We start from the raw sequence: 24,396 nt of genomic DNA on the forward strand, positions 1-24,396 counted from the left end.
CGGAAGTTCACTGAGGCTTCTTTCAGATTATGCTGTAGTATATCGAGAGGTTGTAACAATGGAAAATTGTACTGAAATGCAGGAGGATCTGCAACGAATTGACGCATGGTGCAGGGAATGGCAACTGAATCTCAATGTAGACAAATGTAATGTGCTGCGAATACATAGAAAGAAAGATCTTTTATCATTTAGCTACAATATAGCAGGTCTGCAACTGGAAGCAGTTAATTCCATAAATTATCTGGGAGTAGGCATTAGGAGTGATTTAAAATGGAATGATCATATAAAATTAATCGTCGGTAAAGCAGATGCCAGACTGACATTCATTGGAAGAATCCTAAGGAAATGCAATCCGAAAACAAAGGAAGTAGGTTACAGTACACTTGTTCGCCCACTGCTTGAATACTGCTCACCAGTGTGGGATCCGTACCAGATAGGGTTGATAGAAGAGATAGAGAAGATCCAACGGAGAGCAGCGCGCTTCGTTACGGGATCATTTAGTAATCGCGAAAGCGTTACGGAGATGAAAGATAAACTCCAGTGGAAGACTTTGCAGGAGACAATATATATAAATAGCCTTGTGGATAACATAGGAAGATCACTGAGGCTTTTTGCGGATGATACTGTAGTATATCGGAGGTTGTAACAGTGGCAAATTGTACTGAAATGCAGGAGGATCTGCAACGAATTGACGCATGGTGCAGGGAATGGCAACTGAATCTCAATGTAGACAAATGTAATGTGCTGCGAATACATCGAAAGAAAGATCTTTTATCATTTAGCTACAATATAGCAGGTCTGCAACTGGAAGCAGTTAATTCCATAAATTATCTGGGAGTAGGCATTAGGAGTGATTTAAAATGGAATGACCATATAAAATTAATCGTCGGTAAAACAGATGCCAGACTCAGATTCATTGGAAGAATCCTAAGGAAATGCTGTCCGAAAACAAAGGAAGTAGGTCACAGTAAACTTGTTCGCCCACTGCTTGAATACTGCTCACCGGTGTGCGATCCGTACCAGATAGGGTTGATAGAAGAGATAGAGAAGATCCAACGGAGAGCAGCGCGCTTCGTTACAGGATCATTTAGTAATCGCGAAAGCGTTACAGAGATGAAAGATAAACTCCAGTGGAAGACTTTGCAGGAGAGACGCTCAGTAGCTTGGTACGGGCTTTCCTTGTAGTTTCGAGAACATATCTTCACCGAGGAGTCAAGCAGTATATTCCTCCCTCCTACGTATATCTCGCGAAGAGACCATGATGATAAAATCAGAGAGATTAGAGCCCACACAGAGGCATACCGTCAATCCTTCTTTCCACGAACAATACGAGACTGGAATAGAAGGGAGAACCGATAGAGGTACTCAATGTAGCCTCCGCCACACACCACCAGGTGGCTTGCGGAGTATGGATGTAGATGTAGATATTTCTGTTTTGAAACCCAAGTAAACAAAAATCAAGCAAAAGCTTCTCTTTCCTTTTTTACAAACTTAAAGAAACATCTGAATATGAAGCTGTGGACTTGCAAATTGGGCAACCATACTTCCACAAGATAACGAACGATATCCACGCGAGTCGCAGATTTAGCAATCTGATGACAGCGCCTCAATTTCCATAAACTATAACCGCATCACACTGTACTTATGTTAAACACATTTGAGAACTTATGTCTGATTTCCCGCAGTACATAAAATTTATATCTCTCTCTATCTACATCTACATATATATACAACCTAAGAAAGCCAAAGTATGGTGTATGGCGGAGGGTACCTTGTACCATTATTGTTCATCAGAGACAAGGGAACGATGAGGAGTTTCCAGGGATATGTGACAGATCCGCTATTATTCTCTGTGCATATAAATGATCTGACTGACGGGGTGGGCAGGAATCTGCAGTTATTTACAGATAACGTTGTGGTCTGCGGGAAGGTGTCCAATTTCAGTGACTGTAGGAGGATAAAAGATAACTTAGACAAAATTTCTAGTTGGTATGATGAATAACAGCTGCAGGGTGACAATTATTGGACTATATGAGATAAAATCGTCATAAGTTCTGAACGGTTTGCGTTACGATCTTGAAACTGCACGATTGGCCGCGGGGCATGATGGAAATTAGAATGCGAATGCATGGTTTGGTTTAGCAACAAAACCCACTTTCATTTGGATGCAATAAGCAAAATTGGCGCATTTGGGGGACTGAGACCCCCACGTTTCGCGATCTAGAAGTCTCTTCACCCTCAACGGGTGACTATGTGGTGTGTAATGTCCAGTCACTCAGTAATCGGTGCGATATTCATTGATAACACGATGACTACCGAACGGTAGGTGATTTCATCCCCATTTTCCCAAGTCACCCTGATTTCGACAAGATGTGGTTCACGCAAGACGGAACTCGAACCCATCGAAGAAGGAGATTGTTTGATGTCCTGGAGGAGCACTTCGGGAACCGTATTCTCGCTCTGTGGTACCCAGAGGCCAATCGCATGGGCCCGGATTGGCAGCCAAGTTCTCTGGATCTGAACACATGCGACTCCTTTCTGTGGGGTCAAAGACAAAGTGTACAGGCAAAGTGTTAAAGACAAGGTGTACAGCAAGGTCATCGAAGCATCGCCACTTCAGCGGGTCGTACAGAATTTCGCTATTCGTCTGCGCTACATCCTCGCCAATGTCAGAGACAGCAAAGGACCTGGAAGAGCAGTTGAACGGAATGGACAGTGTCTTGAAAGGAGGATATAAGATGAACATCAACATAAGCAAAACGGGGATAACGGAATATAGTCGAATTAAATCGGGTGATGCTGCGGGAATTAGATTAGGAAATGAGACGCTTAAAGTAGTAAATGGCTTTTGCTATTTGGGGAGCAAAATAACTGAAGATGGTCGAAGTAGAGAGGATATGAAATGTAGACTGGCAATGGCAAGGAAAGCGTTTATGAAGTAGAGAAATTTGTTAATATCGAGTATAGATTTGTGAGCAAGTCGTTTCTGAAAGTATTTGTATGGAGTGTAGCCATATACGGAAATGAAACGTGGACGATAAATAGTTTAGACAAGAAGAGAATAGAAGGTTTGGAAATGTGGTGTTACAGAAGAACGCTGAAGATTTGATGGGTAGATCATATAACTAACGAGGAGGTATTGAATAGAATTGGGGAGAAGAGAAATTTGTGGCACAACTTGAATAGAAGAAGGGATCGGTTGGTAGGACATGTTCTGAGGCATCAAGGGATCACCAATTTAGTATTGAAGGGCAGCGTGGGGGTAAAAATCGTAGAGGCAGACCAAGAGATGAATACACTAAACATATTCAGAAGGATGTAGGTTGCAGTAGGTACTGGGAGATGAAGAATCTTGCACAGGACAGAGTAGCACGGAGAGCTGCATCAAAACAGTCTCAGGACTGAAGACCACAACAACAACAAAAACAAAGTGTGTGCACGCAGTAGTTTGTAACTAACTTACGTTTTTTCTTCATATTGTTCAGTAATTTTTATCCTGTAGCTTTAAACGTAGAAAAATTTAAGTTAATGCAGGTAAGAAGGAAAAATAAATCCGTAATGTTCGGATACAGCCTTAACAGTCTCCTGCTTGACACAGTCACGTCGTTTAAATATCTGGGCGTAACGTCGAGAAGCGATTTGAAATGAAACGCGCATGTGGCGACTGTGGCAGGGACGGTGAATGGTCGACTTCGGTTCATTGGGAGAATTAAGGGGTAGTTCATCCGTAGTGGAGACCGCATATAGGACGCTGGTGCGACATGTTTTTGAGTACTGCTCGGGCGTTTGGGATACTTACCATGTCGTATCGAATTGAAGCAATTCAGGGGTGAGCAGTTATATTTGTTATTGATAGGTTAGAGCAAGACACAAGTGTTACAGAGGTGCTTCGAGAACCTAAATTGGAATCCTTAGACGGAAGGCGACGTTCTTTTTGAGAGCAACTACTGAGAAAATTTAGAGAAACGGAATTTGGAGCTGACTCCAGAACGATCATCTTGCCGTCAAAATACACTGCGCGTAAGTACCACGAAGATATGATTCGAGAAATTAGGACTCATATGGACGCATATTTCCTTTGTTCAGTTTGCGAGTGGGACAGGAATGAAAATGGCTTGTAATGGTACAGGGTACCCTCCGCCACGCACCGTCAGGTCGACTGCGGATTATCGATATAGGTGTTGATATAGATGTACCAGTCGTTTCTTTTCTGGTTTCGGTCGAGAAGAAACAACTTTCAGAACACCTTCGTACGAGCCCTAATGTCTCTTATCTTTGTAGTTGTTTCGCGAAATGTACGTTGGTGGCAGTAGAAGCGTTCTACAGTCAGCCTCATATTGACGGTTCTATAAATTTTCTCGATAGTCCTCCTCGAAAACAACGTCTCCTCCCCTCCAGGGACTCCCGTTTGAGACCCGAAGTCCCTCCGGAACACTCACGTTTTGTTCGAACAAATCTAGCAGCCCATCACTAAAATGGATCCCAAACAGTCGAGCAGTACTCAAGAATGGGTCGCAACCCCTGTTCTGTACATCGTCTCCCTTATAGATGAGGCACACTTTTCTAGTCTTCTCAAAATAAACCGAAATGACTTATCCGCTTTGCCTGCTGCAGTCCGTAGATAAGCTGCGAGTCATCACACCAAAATGAAATTCTTAGCCGACTTGGTTGGCCCAGCGGTTCTAGGCGCTACAGCCTGGAAACGCGCGACCGCTACGGTCGCAGGTTCGACTCCTACCTCGGACATGGATGTGTGTGATGTCCTTAGGTTAGTTAGGTTTAAGTAGTTCTAAGTTCTAGGGGACTGAGGACCATAGATTTTAAGTTCCATAGTGCTCAGAGCCATTTGAACCATTTTTTGAAATTCTTAAACCTTCATGAGTCGTCAGACAGTCACTCAATGACGACCGTTTCCCGTACACCACAGCATCATCATTATCAATCAGCCGTAAAATACTTCCCACCCAGTCCCGCTGAACATTTACGAATACCATGTGATCAAAAGTATCCGGACACCGCCAAAAACATACGTTTTTCATATTAGGCGCATTGTGCTGCCACCTACCGCCAGGTACTCCATATCAGCGACCTTAGTAGTCACTAGACATCGTAAGACAGCAGAATGGGGCGCTCCGAGGAACTCACGGACTACAAATGTGGTCACGTTATTGGGTGTCACTTGTCATAAGTCTGCACGCGAGATTTCCACACTCCTAAACATTTCTAGGTCCACTGTTTCCGATGTGATAGTGAAGTGGAAACGTCAAGGGACACATACAGCACAAAAGCGGACAGGCTGCCACAGACGGCCCCTGCCAGGCAGACTACACTCAAGGCACCCCTGTGTACCATACAACATACACAAGCACTTGCAGGCGCAACCAAGAGGAAAACAACTCTTCAAAACACACAGAACTTGCTAGAGACTAATGCGAACCTTTTTATGCAGAGGTCGCTTCACAGGTACAGGGAAAGTATGAGTACTCCGCCGGCCTCTGCCAGCGCAGCAGCAGTACAGCCAGTTCCTCGCCGAGCTAGGAACAACTCTGACGGACCTCACCGACGCTCTTGATGAATGGTCGTCTACAATTTTTTTTTTTTTGGTGTGTGTATATAGTGATTATTCCAGAAGTGTAGTTCAGTTTCAATAAACGACATTATACTGAGTGTTCTAGAATAATGAGTATTCTCCACCGACCTCGTCTGTTGACTGACAGAGACCGCCGACAGTTGAAGAGGGTCATAATGTGTAAGAGGCAGACATCTGTCCAGACCATCAAAGATCAATTCCAAATTGCATCAGGATCCACTGCAAGTACTATGATAGTTGGGCGGGAAGTGAGAAAACTTGGATTTCATGGTCGAGCGGCTGTGCATAAGCCACACACCACGCCGGTAAATGTCAAACGACGCCTCGCGTAGTGTAAAGAGCGTAAACATTGCACGATTGAACAGTGGGAAAACGTTGTGTGGAGTGACGAATCATGGTACACAACGTGGCGATCCGATGGTAGGGTGCCTGTATGGCGAATGCCCGGTAAACGTTATCTGCCAGCATGTGTAGTGCCAACAGTAAAATTCGGAGGCGGTGGTGTTATGGTGCGGTGGTGTTTTTCATGGAGGGGGCTTGCACTCATTATTGATTTGCGTGGCCCTATCACACCACAGGCCTACATTTATGTATTAATCACCTTCTTGCTTCCGAAAGTTAAAGAGCAATTCGGACATGGCGATTGCATCTTTCAACACGACCGAGCACCTGTCCATAATGCACGGCCTGTGACGGAGTGGTTACACGACAGTAACATCCCTGTAATGGACTGTCCTGAACAGAGTCCTGACCTGAATCCTATAGAACAGCTTTGGTATGTTTTGGAGTGCCGAATTCGTGCAGGCCTCACCGACCGACATCGATACTTCTCCTCAGTGCAGCACTCTGTGAAGAATGGGCTGCCATTCCCCAAGAAACGTTCCAGAACCTGACTGAACTTCGAGAGCGGAAACTGTTATCAAGACTAAGAGTGGGGCAACACCATACTGAATTCCAGTATTACCGATGGAGGGCGCCACGAACTTGTAAGTGATTTTCAGCCAGGTGTCCGGATACTTTTTATCACATAGTGTATATACAATAATAGCGGTCATATCACACTTTCCTGCGGATTTCCTAACAATATCCTTGTCTCTGATTAGCACTCCCCGTCGATGACAACACACTGTGTTCTATCACCTAAGAAGGCTTCGACCCACCCACACGCCTGGGAACCTATTCCACATGGTAGGACCTTCGCTAACAGTCGGCAGTGGGCCACTGTCTCGAACACCTTCTGTAAACCTAGAAACATGGAACCTGTCTGTTGCCATTCATCGGTGGTTCTCAGGATACCATGTGAGAAGTGGGGCACGCTGGATTGTGGAATGAGCAATTCTTTCTAAATCCGACCTGATTTATGGACAGAAATTTTTCTGCCTCAAGGAAATTTATTATTTATTTCAGCGTGTCTGTTCCTAGACGGGCGTAGACGAGGAAAATTGTTTATTGTGCTGACATTGAACTACTTTGTTTGATTAAAGTTGTTGCAGGTATCCATGTAATGTGAGCAGTAGCGGCGTAGACATCGTGGCAGATGGAGGTTTGGCTAGGCTCATGAAGCGTGCACGGATATCCGAAGTTGTTGAGGCAATAAGGAGGGAAGTCTGGGTTCGATTCAAGGTCTAGCACAAATTTTCCTGTGTTACCAATAGGTGATTCATCTATATCTAATACAGCTAACGTCAACTAATCGCAGCTGGCGAATAAATTTCGAAATTCGTTAGATTCGAACTTAGAATTCTGCAGCGAACCGTTGTTAAGAACATCAAGCATAGCGCGATATAAGTGAGTAAGTGGGAAACGGTGGATAATCGACTTCAGCACCCAATCTCTGCAACCCACTGTGAAGCGCCTGGGGGGTATTTCCCCCTGTACAGTGTATTAGCGTCTTTTTCTCGATCCATTCGCGTATGGAGGAACCACTGCTCGAATGTCTCCATGCATGCAATAACTCATCTAATTTTTTCTGTACGACGATGTAGCGTATTTATAGATCACTCAGTTGAATTCATAAGTTTTGTACGCAGCTCTTAGTGGAACAGCTAACGTCTTCAGTCTAGGTGTTTCAGCATTACCACGGTCTTCTTACGTGATTTGAACGAATCTCTCTCCATGTAACTACTGTATAGGCTTCGGCTTCCAGAGTCAGTTGACATAAAATTTTCTGAGTATGGTACCGCATCTTAATGTAAAAAAAAAAAATTACACTGGGGACACCAAAGTTTCGGTCACGGCTACAGTGGTCTTTTTCGGGGTCTGAAGACGTAGGACGATACTGAGTAACTTGTATATGGTCCTGTCTCCATTGATACTGCTCTTTTCTGTATTATTCAGTATCCCCTGTTAGGCGTACTTTGGAAGAATTTTGGAAATTTGTGTTAAGTTCCTATGGGACCAAACTGCTGGCGTCATCGGTCCCAAGACTTACTGCTTAATATAACTTCAAGAAACTTGCGTCGAGGTCACACACACCCATGCCCGAGGGACGACTCGAATATCTGATATCTGATGGGGGGGGGGGGGGCGTTAGCCGCGCGAACCTTGGCAAGGTGCCCTGAGACCGCGTGGGTACGCCACGCAGCCTATTTTGTACAGGTACTGCAGAGATTAGTAGCTTTACGAGATAGGTCACAGTAGTTCTAGTAAACAATTTTCTCCATTTCCTTTCTACACTGATTTAATTTCCCTAGGATTTAACCAATGAATCAATATCCGCCACCTGCTTTGTCTGTGACAGTGTGATCTTTCCATTTCTTATACGTGCAGGTACATCCACATCTATACCTCAAGAGCCACCTTACGATGTGTGGCGGAGGGCACTTTGTGCACCAGCGCCACCCCTTTTTCTTGTTCTACTGGCGAATGGTTTGTGGGAAGATAAGTCTCCATGTGGCCCTCAATCTCTCTGATTTTATCTTGATTGTCTTCTCACGAGATGTAAGTAGGAGTAAGCAACATATTGGTTGACTGTTATAGGAGCCAACACTCGTAAATTTATCAATGGACCATACCGTGATGCAGAAAGCCTCTCCTGCAACGTCTGCCACAGGAGATGGCTTATCACATCCTTGATGGTTACAAGCTTACTAAATGGAACCTCTAACGAAATGTGGTGCTCTTCTTTGGATCTTCTCTATTTGTGCTACCTGTCCAATCTGGTATGGATCCCAGATTGAGGAACAGTATTCACGTACTGGTCGAATGAGTGTTTTCTAAGCCACTTTCTTTGTTCAAATGGTTCAAATGGCTCTGAGCACTATGGGACTTAACTTCTGAGGTCATCAGTCCCCTAGAACTTAGAACTACTTAAACCTAACTAACCTAAGGACATCACACACATCCATGCCCGAGGCAGGATTCGAACCTGCGATAGTAGCGGTCTCGCGATTCCAGACTTTAGCGCCTAGAACCGCTCGGCCACTCCGGCCGGCCTTTCTTTGTTGATGGACTGCACTCCTTGAAGATTCTTCCAATGAATCTCAGTCTCGCATCTGCCTTTCCTGTGATTAGTTTTATGCAGTCGTCCCACTACAGATCGCTTCATATGCATACTTGTAGATGTTTTGTGGAAGTAACAGCTTCCAAAAGTTGTTCTGAAATCCTGTAATCGAGCACTGATAGGTATTTACGGCTACTTTTTATTTGTTTATGTTGAGCGTCAGTTAGCACTCCTTGCACCAAGTGTGTATCATCTCTAGGTCTTTCCATATTTCGCTACAATTTTTCCAGCGTTGCGACTTCTCTGTATATGACAGCATCATCCGCAAAAAGCATCACGCAACTTCAAAACGTTATCTACTAAGTCGTATATGCAGGAATATTAGGACCGATTTCGAAGAATTTGTAGAGGATGTCTTGACGAGCTTAGAGGTGCTGTAGAGGTGTCTTGCGGAATTAACTGAGGATAGGGAACCACATCCAGAAGCGTAATTCAACGACGCTACAGAGCGACAAGTTACAGGCGCCGGCGCCTGCAGCTAGGCCACCCGTTCGACAGGAAATGATAGATATCGAAATAGATGACAAAGAGATAGAAAAATAATTAAAATCACTGAAAAGTGGAAAGGCCGCTGGACCTGATGGGATACCAGTTCGATTTTACACAGAGTACGCGAAGGAACTTACCCCCCTTCTTGCAGCGGTGAACCGTAGGTCTCTAGAAGAGTGTAGCGTTCCAAAAGACTGGGAAAGTGCACAGGTCAACCCCGATTTCAAGAAGGGATGTCGAACAGATGTGCAGAACTATAGACCTATATCTCTAACATCGATCAGTTGTAGACTTTTTGGAACACGTATTGTGTTCGAGTATAAGGACTTTTCTGGAGACTAGAAATCTACGCTGTAGGAATCAGCATGGATTTCGAAAAAGACGATCGTGTGAAACCCAGCTCGCGCTATTCGTCCGCGAGACTCAGAGGGCCATAGACATGGGTTCCCAGGTGGATGCCGTGTTTCTTGACTTCCGCAAGGCGTTCGATACAGTTCCCCACAGTCGTTTAATCAACGAAGTAAGAGCATACGGACTATCAGACCAATTGTGTGATTGGATTGAAGAGTTCCTAGATAACAGAACGCAGCACGTCATTCTCAATGGAGAGAAGTCTTCCGAAATAAGATTTCAAGTGTGCCACAGGGGAGTGTCTTAGGACCGTTGCTATTCACAATATATATAAATAGCCTTGTGGATAACATAGGAAGATCACTGAGGCCTTTTGCGGATGATACTGTAGTATATCGGAGGTTGTAACAATGGCAAATTGTACTGAAATGCAGGAGGATCTGCAACGAATTGACGCATGGTGCAGGGAATGGCAACTGAATCTCAGTGTAGACAAATGTAATGTGCTGCGAATACATAGAAAGAAAGATCTTTTATCATTTAGCTACAATATAGCCGGTCTGCAACTGGAAGCAGTTCATTCCATAAATTATCTGGGAGTAGGCATTAGGAGTGATTTACAATGGAATGACCATATAAAATTAATCGTCGGTAAAACAGATGCCAGACTCAGATTCATTGGACGAATCCTAAGGCTATGCTGTCCGAAAACAAAGGAAGTAGGTCACAGTACACTTGTTTGCCCACTGCTTGAATACTGCTCACCAGTGTGGGATCCGTACCAGATAGGGTTGATAGAAGAGATAGAGAAGATCAAACGGAGAGCAGCGCGCTTCGTTACGGGATCATTTAGTAATCGCGAAAGCGTTATGGAGATGACAGATAAACTCCTGTGGAAGACTCTGCTGGAGAGACGCTCAGTAGCTCGGTACAGGCTTTTGTTGAAGTTTCGAGAACATACCTTCACCTAGGAGTCAAGCAGTATATTGCTCCCTCCTACGTATATCTCGCGAAGAGACCATGGGGATAAAATCAGAGAGATTAGAGCCAACACAGAGGCATACCGTCAATCCTTCTTTCCACGAACAATACGAGACTGGAATAGAAGGGAGAACCTATAGAGGTACTCAAGGTACCCTCAGTCAAACACTGTCAGTTGGCTTGCGGAGTATGGACGTATACGTAGATGTAGAAATGCGATCTAGTACCCTGACGGACAGTAGTGGGAACTTCTTTCAACGAGGTTTGTTATTCAGTGATCGCCAGTGGAGACGATGGAGCTAGTTGCTGCTTAGATAGGTCTTGACTCCTACGAATGCAATGGCCTGCTTCCTCGGTGGATGAAGGGTTTGGACACGAGTTTCCACATAAAATTTATTTTTCTCCTGTAACCTCGTACAATCTACAATGTTTTCAGTATACATGTGAAAAATAAATTCCAGATCGAAACACATGTCCAATATCGTCATCCGCCAGCTCAACAGAGCATCACATTCAAAGGAGACAAGCCCTGTGTATGGTACAGCTATGAATTTCTTCTCCATTGGAGATCGTTGCAATCAGTCACGATTACTGTGTAGCAAACAACATTGAGACACGTTCCGCTTATGGTCCGTCAGCATACAAAGTCACGTTTCCTGCCGAAGAAGTGTCCTATTTACAGGTATTGGTGCCTGAAACTTCGACACTCTGTAGCATCGTTGAACGACATTTCTGTATACAGGTCTCTATCCTCATTTAATTTCGCAAGATGCCCTCTAGAACCCTCGAAGTCTGTTGTAACATTTGCGGGATACCTAGTATATCGTGAAAAGTAATGAATCTATCACGCTCCCTTGTGTTTATTTTACGTCTGAAGACATTTTTTATGAATTAATGTCTTCCTAATTAGCTAATATAGGTACACTTCAACACAGAACATGTTTCATGATGTGTCGCTGATACTGTGTTCCCTTGTCCTTCTCATAAGTAGGATTACAGACATGTCTTTTTGGCCTATCAGAGTGAAAGAATGTCGCTATTAAATGAAGCTCTGTTTGGAGCAGTGCACTCAGTATGAAACCTGCTAGCAATTCTACCACTTCTTTTTCGTTACATATTCTTAACACATTTTCAAAATCAGGCTGATATTTTCGACATCAGTCGTCTCAGGGTTTTATACAGTGGTCAAAAGGCTGTATTGTATGACTGTATTAGTGTGTAAATGAACTCTTTAAGCGTACAATTCAAGATTTCTGCCCCCTTTCGTTGACATCGTTTGTGGTAAATGATTGTATTTCTTTGATGGGCTTAGCTATTACCTTTTGTGCTTGATAATTTCTTGCCGATAGCGGCCATGCCTGTAACAACTAAGAACACAGAAAAAATGCAGTTTTTCCTCCGCACAAAATATTCCTGCACTGTGAACGGAAATCATATTTTAAATATTTTAAAGTAATTGCGAGTTGAATCAGTTCTCATTATATGAAATCAGAGGGCGGCGCAGTGTCTGTAGCAAAAGCGAAATACCAAGGAAGATATTTAAAAAATCTTGTTATGGCAGTATAAAAGAGAGAAAACTTAGTGATATCAAACGGTAGAGTATAAATTGCAGTGGAAATCTACCATGAAATGTCAATATTGAAAATGACCTGTTGAGAGCTTGAGGTTCAGTGAAAAAAAATAAGAAAATTAAGCTACAACGTCCCCGTTTCGACTTTGCAATGAAGATACGTGAGACCATTGCAAAAAATTAAGGAAATCTATCATCATCAATCGCTGTGCACAACAGTCGCAATGGAATCCAACCCGATGAGACTCTACTTGCTCTGTTAAAGAAAGTAGAAAAAAAGTTTTATAAACTATAAGTCAGGTACGGACTGATGAAAAATTTTGCAAGTACTTTATTATAAGCAGATCTCATAGTCTACAGATTTCATTATATTTAACAAACAGAAGCTACGAAATAAGAAAAACAAAACTACTCTTTGACAAATAGTGATACATATTACGCTCTGAGTAACTTCTTCCTAGCTGTAAATTTAGAAAGCATGATTTTAGATTTATTCGAGATATTCATGAAATGAAATTAAGTTAGCGTGGAAGAAATTGTACCTTGACAAAAAATGTTACTTAGTACCTTGGCATCAGACTAGCGTTAAACTGTCATATATCTTTTGACTGGACTGTGCTTCAGGAAATATAAAAGAAATAGGGCTTTGTAAAAGCAAGGACAAGCATGGATATGGGGAATAGTACTTTATTAAATTTTTCAACTTTGAAATCATAATTTGCGAAGTATTGCTTGCCATTTAGCAAATTTGTGAGAATAAGACGTGAATTACAACTAATTACACATTCATGACGGTAATTTCGGAAATTATGAACGTCAATTAAAATACCGGTATATTATTTTGACTTGAAGAAAATGTGAGGCATTTTGGGAATTAAGGTTTATGTCGTTAGGCAGTGGCAGTTTAGCAACCAAACTATACCATAGAAACGCTTACTGAAAATAAATATGATAATGGAATCCTTCTATGTATTTTGTTCAAACTGAGCTAGTACATCAAAATCGTCACTCACTGCCAGGTTTAAAATTTCTGAAGTATCTATTTCTTCACACAGTTAGCTATATAATCATTAGTACATATTATACAAATCAAACTACCTAAAAAACTTTAGATAATTTTTGCTTTATGAAATATTGGCGGTATGTCGTACTGCAGACGTATCTTTGTTGTTAAGTTACGATTTGTCGATCATGAGCAATAGAAACGAAAAACGTACGTCCGCCTTCCGATTTTTTCTGATGCATGTCCAGCATTTCATAAATAACATCTAAGGATGACTGACAATTAATAGAATCCATTTCTGCTAATTATCGGTAGAAGTCTTATTAGAAAACTTTTTATGCTAATCAATAACTTTTACAAATGTAATTTTTTTGCATATTAGCCTTTAACTCTATAGTGGACGCTTATGTGGTCCATCATTCTGTTTAAAAATTGGGGGAAACGTTATCTGCGTTTCAGTCTTCTGTAAAATCACATTTATATGTTACACAAATCATAAAATTTTTAAAAAATTATGTGATCCAAAAATCTTAAGTTTACATCATAGGCAAACTAATCACTACATTTTAAAATAGTTCTACAGGGAGGAACTACAAAATGAATTGTTAACCTACTCAATGCTGGAACCAGCATGCGTACTGAAATGGATTTAAAGCCGAAATCAGTTGTGTGTGTTCCAATTTTTTCCTGTTAATCTCCACAAAATTCAGTTTTTAGACGATTACTACTACAACTACACAATATCACTGATGATAAAACTGAAGAGAATCTCGTTTGCACAAAATTGACTTAGTTACAAACTTGAGGAGTTCTTTAGATTTATTTGACATAGCCACAACACGTATTCCTGCTGCAATGTTTCAGTCATGTCTTTACCTACCTTTACATTTCGAACTGAGCATTGGTCAAATTTTGGAGCATTGGTCGGATCCTATCGGAATTGTTCTAAAATCATTAATGGTGAAAACTATTTTTAATAGTAATCAACTTGCTACTCCAACAGCGATATATCTGCAGGTAATAATATACGGCGGCCCTGAGAATACTACAGTCGCGGCAATGATAAAGCGACAGGACGTCGGAAACGTCCTGAATCATAAAAAACGAAGGGATATCATACAAACAGCCTCTTATCATCCAGAAAGTTCAATTATCTACCATTTACCTCTAGAGACTTGTGAGTGTTCAGTATTTCCCGTGGACTTTACGTAGTACATCTTTTGTTACGGTTAGTGAAGCGCAAATTCACATTGAAATAGTGAAATTTAATCTGTCATTCGATAACGAAAATGGAAAATACTATAACAGTCAGACCAACATCTGGAATATGACTACAAAGGATGTGTAGTATAATCACGACGATGTTAATTGACAGCGGTCATAGAAAAATTCTTCTGGCCCCTAGAATTGTAGGCGACCCTGTGCAACACAGCAGTAAACTCGCCTCGCCTATCACCAGCGTAAAGTGAGTTCTCCCACTTCGCACGTCAACACATGATGATAACGGAATCGAAAGTGCGTCTTGAAGTAGAAACTAATAATTTGTTAAGCTTGGAAGATAGTCCATGTGAGTAGATAACGTTGTCGTTCATGTAAAATTTTTGATGTAATTATCTTCATAGTTTGCACTTTTGTCAAGTTTTCGGAAAGAGCCACATAGTTTTGCGTGGATTACAAGAAATCATTTTCACATCGATTACTGGGAGCAATGCGATAGTAACAGAATTACAATGCTCTTATCTAGGAAAAATTTCAATTATTGCAGGTATTCACAATTCATCTGTAACGCACGTTGTAACCCCTTCAAAGTGAAAGTGTGTGAGGATACTTCAAGCTGAACAGAATGAAGTAACCATAGGACCCCCAATATTTTCAAGATATATCTAGTTGAATTTGGCAAATGATAATAAGCCAGATCCGATTTTTTATCCACAGGTATCATGATGCAGATATTGCTGTTTATTGAAGGGCAATCTGTTTTAGATGTTAAAACCCATTCAAAAGCTAAGATTACATAACAAATTTCCTTATTTAAGACAACCGGTTTCAACAGTCATTACATTGAAAGCAATGACTGTTGAAACTGGGGGTCTTAAATAAAAAAATTTTTTTATGCGATCTTGGCTTTTGAATGGTTTTTAAGAATGTTATAGCTTTTAATAGCACTATATAATGCGTGAAAAGGGGAACAGAAAGATATAACTCTTGTCTGTGTTAACAGTAAAAATTCTCCAACAGACAATATACTTCGTTAAAGATCAGACCAAAAATGTGCCACCACAGCGTACGTTATATGCTGGTAGGGTGTGTTTACAAGAAAGTGGAAATAAAATAACGCTATGGTCGTAGATTTAGGCCTTCTATTTTGTTCATTAGTATAACTTGTGTGAAAAATTACACTGTGAAAGGCGCCATGTAATAAATTACAGTACCTACGCTCTCTAGGGGCAGTACATAGTTTCGTAGATAGAAAAATATATGACTTCTTTTGTACTACGGGCTCTTTCAAGTATTAATAGTGTTCTAAATTCTTGCCCACTTAAGTAATACCGTTTGGTAAAAACATTGTTTTAATATCTCCAATCAACTGTCAAATCTGTTAAGCCTTATATGATTACACAACTTTCATCGTTCCTTATTTTAACAAACGATTTAGTACTGTATTAAGATCATCTCCTAGTTACCTGTGCGTAATGAAACTACCATACCAAAAGCTGAAAGCAAATCTGTTGTTATAAAATACTGTATTAAAGCAATGTTCTGATTATACTTACAAGTAATAAACTAGATAACATACTAAGTTTCATTTAATGAATGTATAATGCTCAGATAATTACATTTTATGAAAGTATGAGCATGAATTTGTATCGACTGCGTGTCGAATAACGTGGAAAAACGCACTTTAGCCGTCAGTTGTTTTTATTTGAACCTTAATATCTGCTGGTTTCGGTAGTGGACCATCTTCACAGGATACAAGACGAAAATGTATTAGGTGATTTATATTAATCATTTCCTTTCCTGGTTGATAAAAAATCATAAATGTCATAACAGGTATAGGAACAGAGCACAACATGTTCCACAAAAGCTTACTGGAGGTGTATCACCAGTTAGCTGTTGGAACATGTGTTCTTTTTTTATACCTGTCATGACTTTTCGATTTTGTATGGGTCAGGAAAGGAAATAATTGATGTATTCATCCAATCTGTTTTCGCCTTGAATGCGGTGAGGATGTCCCACGATCCAGACTGGTAGATACAAAGGTTCAAATAAGAGCAGTTGATGTTTAAAATTCGTTTTTTTTTCAGTTACTTAGTGGCTGTTGAATGCCACCTAGCCATAAAATGTTTTTATAGTGGTGGTTTCATTTGGCACAGATTTCCTGCGAGCAGTGTTAAAACTGACTGACTAGGATGTCAAAAACAAAAAAAGAAAGTACAGTGCTGCAGTGTGAGCATATAATGAAGTATCTTCGATACCTGCAAACCTTCAAGAAATGTTACAATTTTGAAATATTAGGGGGGTGATGTGGGGCAGGGAGGAGTTATTTCAGACAATTCAGTTTGCATATCGTGGCTGACTAAGTTTTGAAAAATCTCCTGGAAATTATTTTTTTAATCATCTGGCGAAATTTGTTTTTTCTCAGTTACAAGAATTTTGGGGCGAAATATTGAAATTGTAGAAGCTGTAATAAATCAGTGCAGGTATTAGGAAGAGACTAAGATCTCCCAGGAAATCGTATTTTTATAGGCCTGTTCGTTTTTCCTCAGTTACAACAACTTTGAGGAAAAAGATTGAAATTTTAAAAGCAATAATAAATGGGTGCAGGTGTTAGGAGGAAAGACGTGTCCCGCCAGAGAGGGTTGTTGGGCTGGACAGCGAGAGAGCGGAGCGGGTTCCTACCTTTGCGATCTGACGGGCGACTGACGGGCAGTAGCGGAAGTAGCAGAGGGTCGGTCGGTCTGCGGAGTCGCTGCTGTGGCTGTGGCGGGCGGGCGGCGTCTGTCCGCAGGCGGCGTCGCGGCGCCGCTTATATAGCCGGCGCGCCCCCCACCTTGGTGGCCCGCCTCCCCTCTTTCTTACCCCCACCACGAACGCCCACCTCTCCGCCACAGCGTCGGCCTGCCTGGACCGGGCAACAAGTCGCCGGCGACGTGCGCCGCGGGTAATCGGCTAGCAGGGGCAGCGGCCCATTGCGTTCCGACATCCGAGAAAAAAACGCACTTACGTGCTGGTCTCACTTCGTTACAGATGATCGAGACACAGAACACGGCAACACCTGTTATGCTTTTTCATGTCTTCGGTTCGGAGAGGGATATCTTGTGCAAGACTCTTCTTGTCTGGATTACTAGTAAATCATACAGGTTGACAGGTCCTGAACTATATTAAATACATGGTGATCAAAAAGTCAGTATAAATTTGAAAACGTAATAAACCACGGAATAATGTAGATAGAGAGGCAAAAATTGACACACATGCTTGGAATGACATGGGGTTTTATTAGAACAAAAAAAAAGTTTACAAAATGTTCGGCAGATGGCGCTGCACAGCAAAACTGCTACTGTGACGGGTGAGAGGTACGCCGATATGTTACAGATTCGCATCATCCCCGGCCTGTCTGATAAACACCTGCTGGAACGTAAGATGTTTATGCAGGATGGCGCTCCACCCCATATTGCTAGACGCGTGTAAGATCTCTCGCGCGCGTCGTTTGGTGACGATCGTGTGCTCAGCCGCCACATTCGTCATCCTTGACCTCCCAGGCCCCCAGACCTCAGTCCGTACGATTATTGGTTTTGGGGTTACCTGAAGTCGCAAGTGTATCGTGATCGACCGACATCTCTAGGGATGCTGAACGACAACATCCGACACCAATGCCGCACCATACATCCGGACATGCTTTACAGTGCTGCTCACAACATTATTCCTCGACTACAGCTATCGATGACGAATGATGGTGGACATATTGAGCATTTCCTGTAAAGAACATCATCTTTGCTTTGTCTGTTATGCTAACTATTGCTATTCTGATCACATGAAGCGCCCTCTGTCGGACATTTTTGGAACTTTTGTATTTTTTTTGGTTCTAATAAAACCCCTTGTCATTCCAAGCATGTGTGTCGATTTGTACCTCTCCATCTACATTATTCCGTGATTTATTCAGTTTTCAAATTTATACTGACTTTTTGATCACCATGTATATTCATCATAACGTCTGAACAGTTTTCTTTACGACGTTCAAACGCCACAGGTGGCCGAGGGGGCATGGTGGGAATTAGTATGTGAGTGAGTGCTTTAGTATAGCGACGGAGCCTACTTTCATTTGAATGTTTTTTTAGAGACGGTTGCCGGACTCGGTTGTTCGATACAGGATGTCAAATCAAACACCTTTCAGCCATCTATTTTCCAAACTTATGTTATTTGGCTACCAGTTTCAGCGTTTTCCTACGCCATCTTCATTTGGACGGCTTCGTCAACAAATAAGACTGGCGCATTTGGGGGACTGACAACCCACATTTCGCGATCGAGAGGCCTCTTCAACATCATCGGGTAACTGTGTGGTGTGCAGTGTCCAGTTACAGAGTAGTCGTTTGCGATATTCCTTGATGGCACAGTAACTACTGAACAGTACGTGGAGGTTTTTTGAAAAATGATTTCATTCTCATTATCCAAAGTGATCCCGATTTCATCAGATGTTGTTCATGCAAGACGGAGTTCGGCCCCATCACAGCAGGAGAGTGATGCGCTGGAGGAGCATTTTGGGGGGTACCCAGAGGCCACTGGTATGGGCCTTGATTGGCCGCCATATTCTCCGGATCTGAAAACATGCGACTCGTTTTTGTGGCGCTGTATTAAAGACAAGGTGTAGAGCAATAGCGGCAAACACCATCGCTGAGCTGAAAACAGCCATTCAGAAGGTCATCGACAGCATCGATGTTCAGACACTTCAGTGGGTCACGCAGAATTTCGCTAATCGTCTGCGCCACACCATCGCCAATGATGGCAGGCTTATCGAACATGTCATAACCCATATCCGAATATCTTTAGTGACACTTTCTGGTAAATTAAAACTGTGTGCCACGCCGAGACTCGAATTCAGGACCTTTGACTTTCGCGAGCAAGTGCTCTCATTCTGGAAACATCCCCCAGACTGTGGCTGAGCCATGTCTCCACAATATCCTTTCTTCCAGTAGTGCTAGTTCTGCAAAGATCGCAGGAGAGCTTCTCTGAAGTTTGGAAGGTAGGAGACGAGGTACTGGTGGAATTACAGCTGTGAGGAGGGGGCGTTGATTCGTGCTCGGGTGGCTCAGTTGGTAGAGCAGTTGCTCGCGAAAGGCAAAGGTCCCGAGTTCGAGTCTCGGTCCGGCACACAGTTTTAATCTGCCAGAAACTTTCATATCAGCGCACTCTGCGCTGTAGAGTGAAAATTTCATTCTATCTGTAGTGACGTTTACGTGTTTAACGAAGTGTGTGCACTCCGTAGTTTGCAACTAATTTACGTTTCCTTTCGTAAAGTTCAATAATCGTCACCCTTTACATCCATTAATACTGATAAACTGCTGTACGAGAACCTTGGCTGCTCTCTACAACTTTTACCCTCTAACCTTCCCTCCATTACCAGATCAGCGGGAAAATACCCCTGCTGGAGCACAAAGGAGGCCAATGCGCCCTTTTAACACAGAAAATTCTAAATCCTTGTATTCAGTCTCCCTTTGTAGCTAAGCCTTAATCTCAAATGGTTCAAATGGATCTTAGCACTATGGGACATCTGAGGTCATCAGTCGCCTAGAACTTAAAACTACTTAAACTAAACCTATCTAACCTAAGGACATCACACACATCCACGCCCGAGGCAGAATTCGAATCTGCGACCGTAGCGGTCGCGCGGTTCGAGACTGAAGCGCCTAGAACCGCTCGGTCACAGCAGCCGGTCTTCATTCTCATACCCAGACTTTGGATTATAATTTGCAAAAAATGTCAGAGTAGATTTACATGATCTGCAAGCCTGGACGTATAGCAACCGTTAACACTACCAAAAATCCATAACAGGTTTTGTCTACATTCACTTTCAATGTGAGGTAACTCCGAGCGGTACTTAGAGGTTTCCACTTGTTGAGGTTCCAATAACTGCATCAAAGTGGTCTCATACAGGTATGTCGTACTCTAATAGCAAAATAACGGTGCTGACACCTTCCACTAATATGTATACGTAAAGAATGTGTGCACGCTTCTCTAAACTCCTCCACCAACGCTTGAACATTAGGCTCATAACACCATAACCATAGTACTTTCGCCATTTACACTTAAGACTGTGGATTTCGTGTTTGGCAGACATTCTGAAGAAGGTCCTCTTCAGCAATCTATTCATCAATGTCGTTACTCACTTCACGTTTAAGTCATGGTCGCAGGCGTCCAATGAAAGTGAATTCTCATTTATTGTTTGTTTACATTTGTGGTTCAAGCGTACGTCGGTAAAAACTGGAATAAGTTGCGCATTATCAAGAAGTAGTTTGAGAGTTTTAGGGATAAAACTTAAGTGATAATTAAATCGACACCCTAGCTGCAAACAGACGTTGGTACACATCATTGGGGGCATGTTGAAAATATGACAAATTTTTAACGTGTGCCCAATTATGTATACCAACGTCTGTATGCAGCTAGGGTGTCGATTTAATTGTCATTACATTCTAGAGAAGCTGCACGACCATCAATGGTGTCTGTTATTTCGGGAGCAAGTACTAACTATATAATAGTTAAAATCAGGCTACCCGGCCACTGACCTTCTTGTGCGAAAGCACACGCTATGCCCAAATCGTACGGGACTTGGCAGATTAATCTGCAACGAGTAATGAGTGTGACGGGCAAACACCTATTAGGCACACTACGAACTTAGTGGTGTGGACATGTTGGGAATGTGGGTCTTGCGGGAGGCGTCCGCGAGTTAGTCCCTGCAGTCGCGCTATCCTCTGTGCCCTCGGTGGCTCAGATGGCTAGAGCGTCTGCCATGTAAGCAGGAGATCCAGGGTGCGAGTCCCGATGGGGGCATACGTTTTTAACATGTCCCCAATTATGTATACCAACGCCTGTTTGAAGTCAGGGTGTCGATTTAATTATCATTTCATTCTAGAGAAGCTGCACCGTCATCAATGGTATATGTTCTTCCGGGAACAGGTGCTACCTTCATATCCTGGAAATTGAAATACGAACACCGCGAATTCATTGTCCCAGGAAGGGGAAACTTTATTGACCCATTCCTGGGGTCAGATACGACACATGATCACACTGACAGAACCACAGGCACATAGACACAGGCAACAGTGCATACACAATGTCGGCACTAGTACAGTGTATATCCAACTTTCGCAGCAATGCAGGCTGCTATTCTCCCATGGAGACGATCGTAGAGATGCTGGATGTAGTCCTGTGGAACGGCTTGCCATGCCATTTCCACCTGGTGCCTCAGTTGGACCAGCGTTTGTGCTGGACGTGCAGACCGCGTGAGACGACGCTTCATCCAGTCCCAAACATGCTCAATGGGGGACAGATCCGGAGATCTTGCTGGCCAGGGTAGTTGACTTACACCTTCTAGAGCACGTTGGGTGGCACGGGATACATGCGGACGTGCATTGTCCTGTTGGAACAGCAAGTTCCCTTGCCGGTCTAGGAATGGTAGAACGATGGGTTCGATGACGGTTTGGATGTACCGTGCACTATTCAGTGTCCCCTCGACGATCACCAGAGCTGTACGGCCAGTGTAGGAGATCGCTCCCCACACCATGATGCCGGGTGTTGGCCCTGTGTGCCTCGGTCGTATGCAGTCCTGATTGTGGCGCTCACCTGCACGGCGCCAAACACGCATACGACCATCATTGGCACCAAGGCAGAAGCGACTCTCATCGCTGAAGACGACACGTCTCCATTCGTCCCTCCATTCACGCCTGTTGCGACACCACTGGAGGCGGGCTGCACGAAGTTGGGGCGTGAGCGGAAGACGGCCTACGGTGTGCGGGACCGTAGCCCAGCTTCATGGAGACGGTTGCGAATGGTCCTCGCCGATACCCCAGGAGAAACAGTGTCCCTAATTTGCTGGGAAGTGGCGGTGCGGTCCCCTACGGCATTGCGTAGGATCCTACTGTCTTGGCGTCCATCCGTGCGTCGCTGCGGTCCGGTCCCAGGTCGACGGGCACGTGCACCTTCCGCCGACCACTGGCGACAACATCGATGTACTGTGGAGACCTCACGCCCCACGTGTTGAGCAATTCGGCGGTACGTCCACCCGGCCTCCCGCATGCCCACTACACGCCCTCGCTCAAAGTCCGTCAACTGCACATACGGTTCACGTCAACGCTGTCGCGGCATGCTACCAGTGTTAAAGACTGCGATGGAGCTCCGTATGCCACGGCAAACTGGCTGACACTGACGGCGGCGGTGCACAAATGCTGCGCAGCTAGCGCCATTCGACGGCCAACACCGCGGTTCCTGGTGTGTCCGCTGTGCCGTGCGTGTGATCATTGCTTGTACAGCCCTCTCGCAGTGTCCGGAGCAAGTATGGTGGGTCTGACACACCGGTGTCAATGTGTTCTTTTTTCCATTTCCAGGAGTGTAGATAAAACTGAAGCATCTTACAGTTCTTACGAAGAGCGATTTGTTAGGTGGTGGCTGGACCCGCCAGGTCGTTGCCTGGTGTAATTAACATTCTCAGATCAACGACGGCGAGGAAACCGCATTTGTACTCATATGGCGCTACAAATGTAGGTAAAACAACGTTAACTGATAATCTTGTTAGTAGCTAGCAGTTTGTGTATATGCCGTATTTTTAGGAGTTTGTATTTGGCGGTTATAGTCAAACCTTCACAAAGCAGTTTGATTCGAATTATTGGAGGCAATATGCAGCTACTTTGAAACATGTTGCTGAAATTACGCTGGTGACAATGTTAAAAATTAAACTCGACCTAACAATTACGCACAGTGAATTAATTATATTTCAAGCGAATGAGTTCATATTGGTGATGAGACTCGAATAAATCGGCTAAATGTCCAGAATGAGATTTTCACTCTGCAGCGGAGTGTGTGCTGATATGAAACTTTCTGGCAGATTAAAACTGTCTGCAGGACCGAGACTCGAACTCGGGACCTTTGCCTTTCGCGGGCAAGTGCTCTAACATCTGAGCTAGCCAAGCACGACTCACGCCGCGCCCTCACAGCTTTACTTCTGCCAGTACCTCGTCTCCTTCCAAACTTTACAGCTCTCCTGCGAACCTTGCAGATCCAGCACTCCTGAAAGAAAGGATATTGCGGAGACCTGGCTTAGCCACAGACTGGAGGATGTTTCCATAATGAGATTTTCACTCTGCAGCGGAGTGTGCGCTGATATGAAACTTCCTGGCAGATTAAAACTGTGTGCCGGACCGAGACTCAAACTCCGGAAAGATCCCCCAGGCTGTGGCTAAGCCATGTCTCCGCAATATCCTTTCTTTCGGGAGTGCTACTTCTGCAAGGTTAGCAGGAGAGCTTCAGTAAAGTTTGAAAGGTAGGAGACGAGGTACTGGCAGAAGTAAAGTTGTGAGGACGGCGCGTGAGTCATGCTTGGGTAGTTCAGATGGTAGAGCACTTGCCCGCGAAAGGCAAAGGTCCCGAGATCGAGCCTTGGTCCGGCACACAGTTTTAATCTGACAGGAAGTTTCATATCCGGCTAAATGTCGTCTCATGTAACACACCGCATTTGTGTGAAGGCAGAGAGGAAGGACACTTCGCAGGTGAGTGATTCGACCTCGTTTGTTGATGTCTCGAGTTCGTCGCTTAAGAAGCCTTCATAATGAATACGGGCTTAAAGATACCTGCACCTCGTTTAGGTTCAATGCCGAGATGGTTACCAAATTTACGAACACTTTTATCAGTAACATTTATTATGG

The 24,396-nt window shown here is 43.4% G+C and overlaps 1 protein-coding gene across 1 annotated transcript in view; it reads right to left on the bottom strand.

Annotated features, from left to right (window-relative positions):
• The window catches only part of LOC126293535 (neuropeptide F-like), a 579,895-nt gene extending 562,410 nt beyond the window's left edge, over positions 1-17,485 (bottom strand). The window contains exon 1 of the mRNA XM_049986803.1: positions 17,387-17,485. The gene's annotated coding sequence lies outside the window, so the exon portion shown is untranslated. The remainder of the gene's footprint in view (positions 1-17,386) is intronic.
• Between the last annotated feature and the right edge of the window lie 6,911 nt (positions 17,486-24,396).

Source organism: Schistocerca gregaria, chromosome 10, assembly GCF_023897955.1.
Source record: "Schistocerca gregaria isolate iqSchGreg1 chromosome 10, iqSchGreg1.2, whole genome shotgun sequence".
In the NCBI taxonomy this organism is placed as follows: domain Eukaryota; kingdom Metazoa; phylum Arthropoda; class Insecta; order Orthoptera; family Acrididae; genus Schistocerca; species Schistocerca gregaria.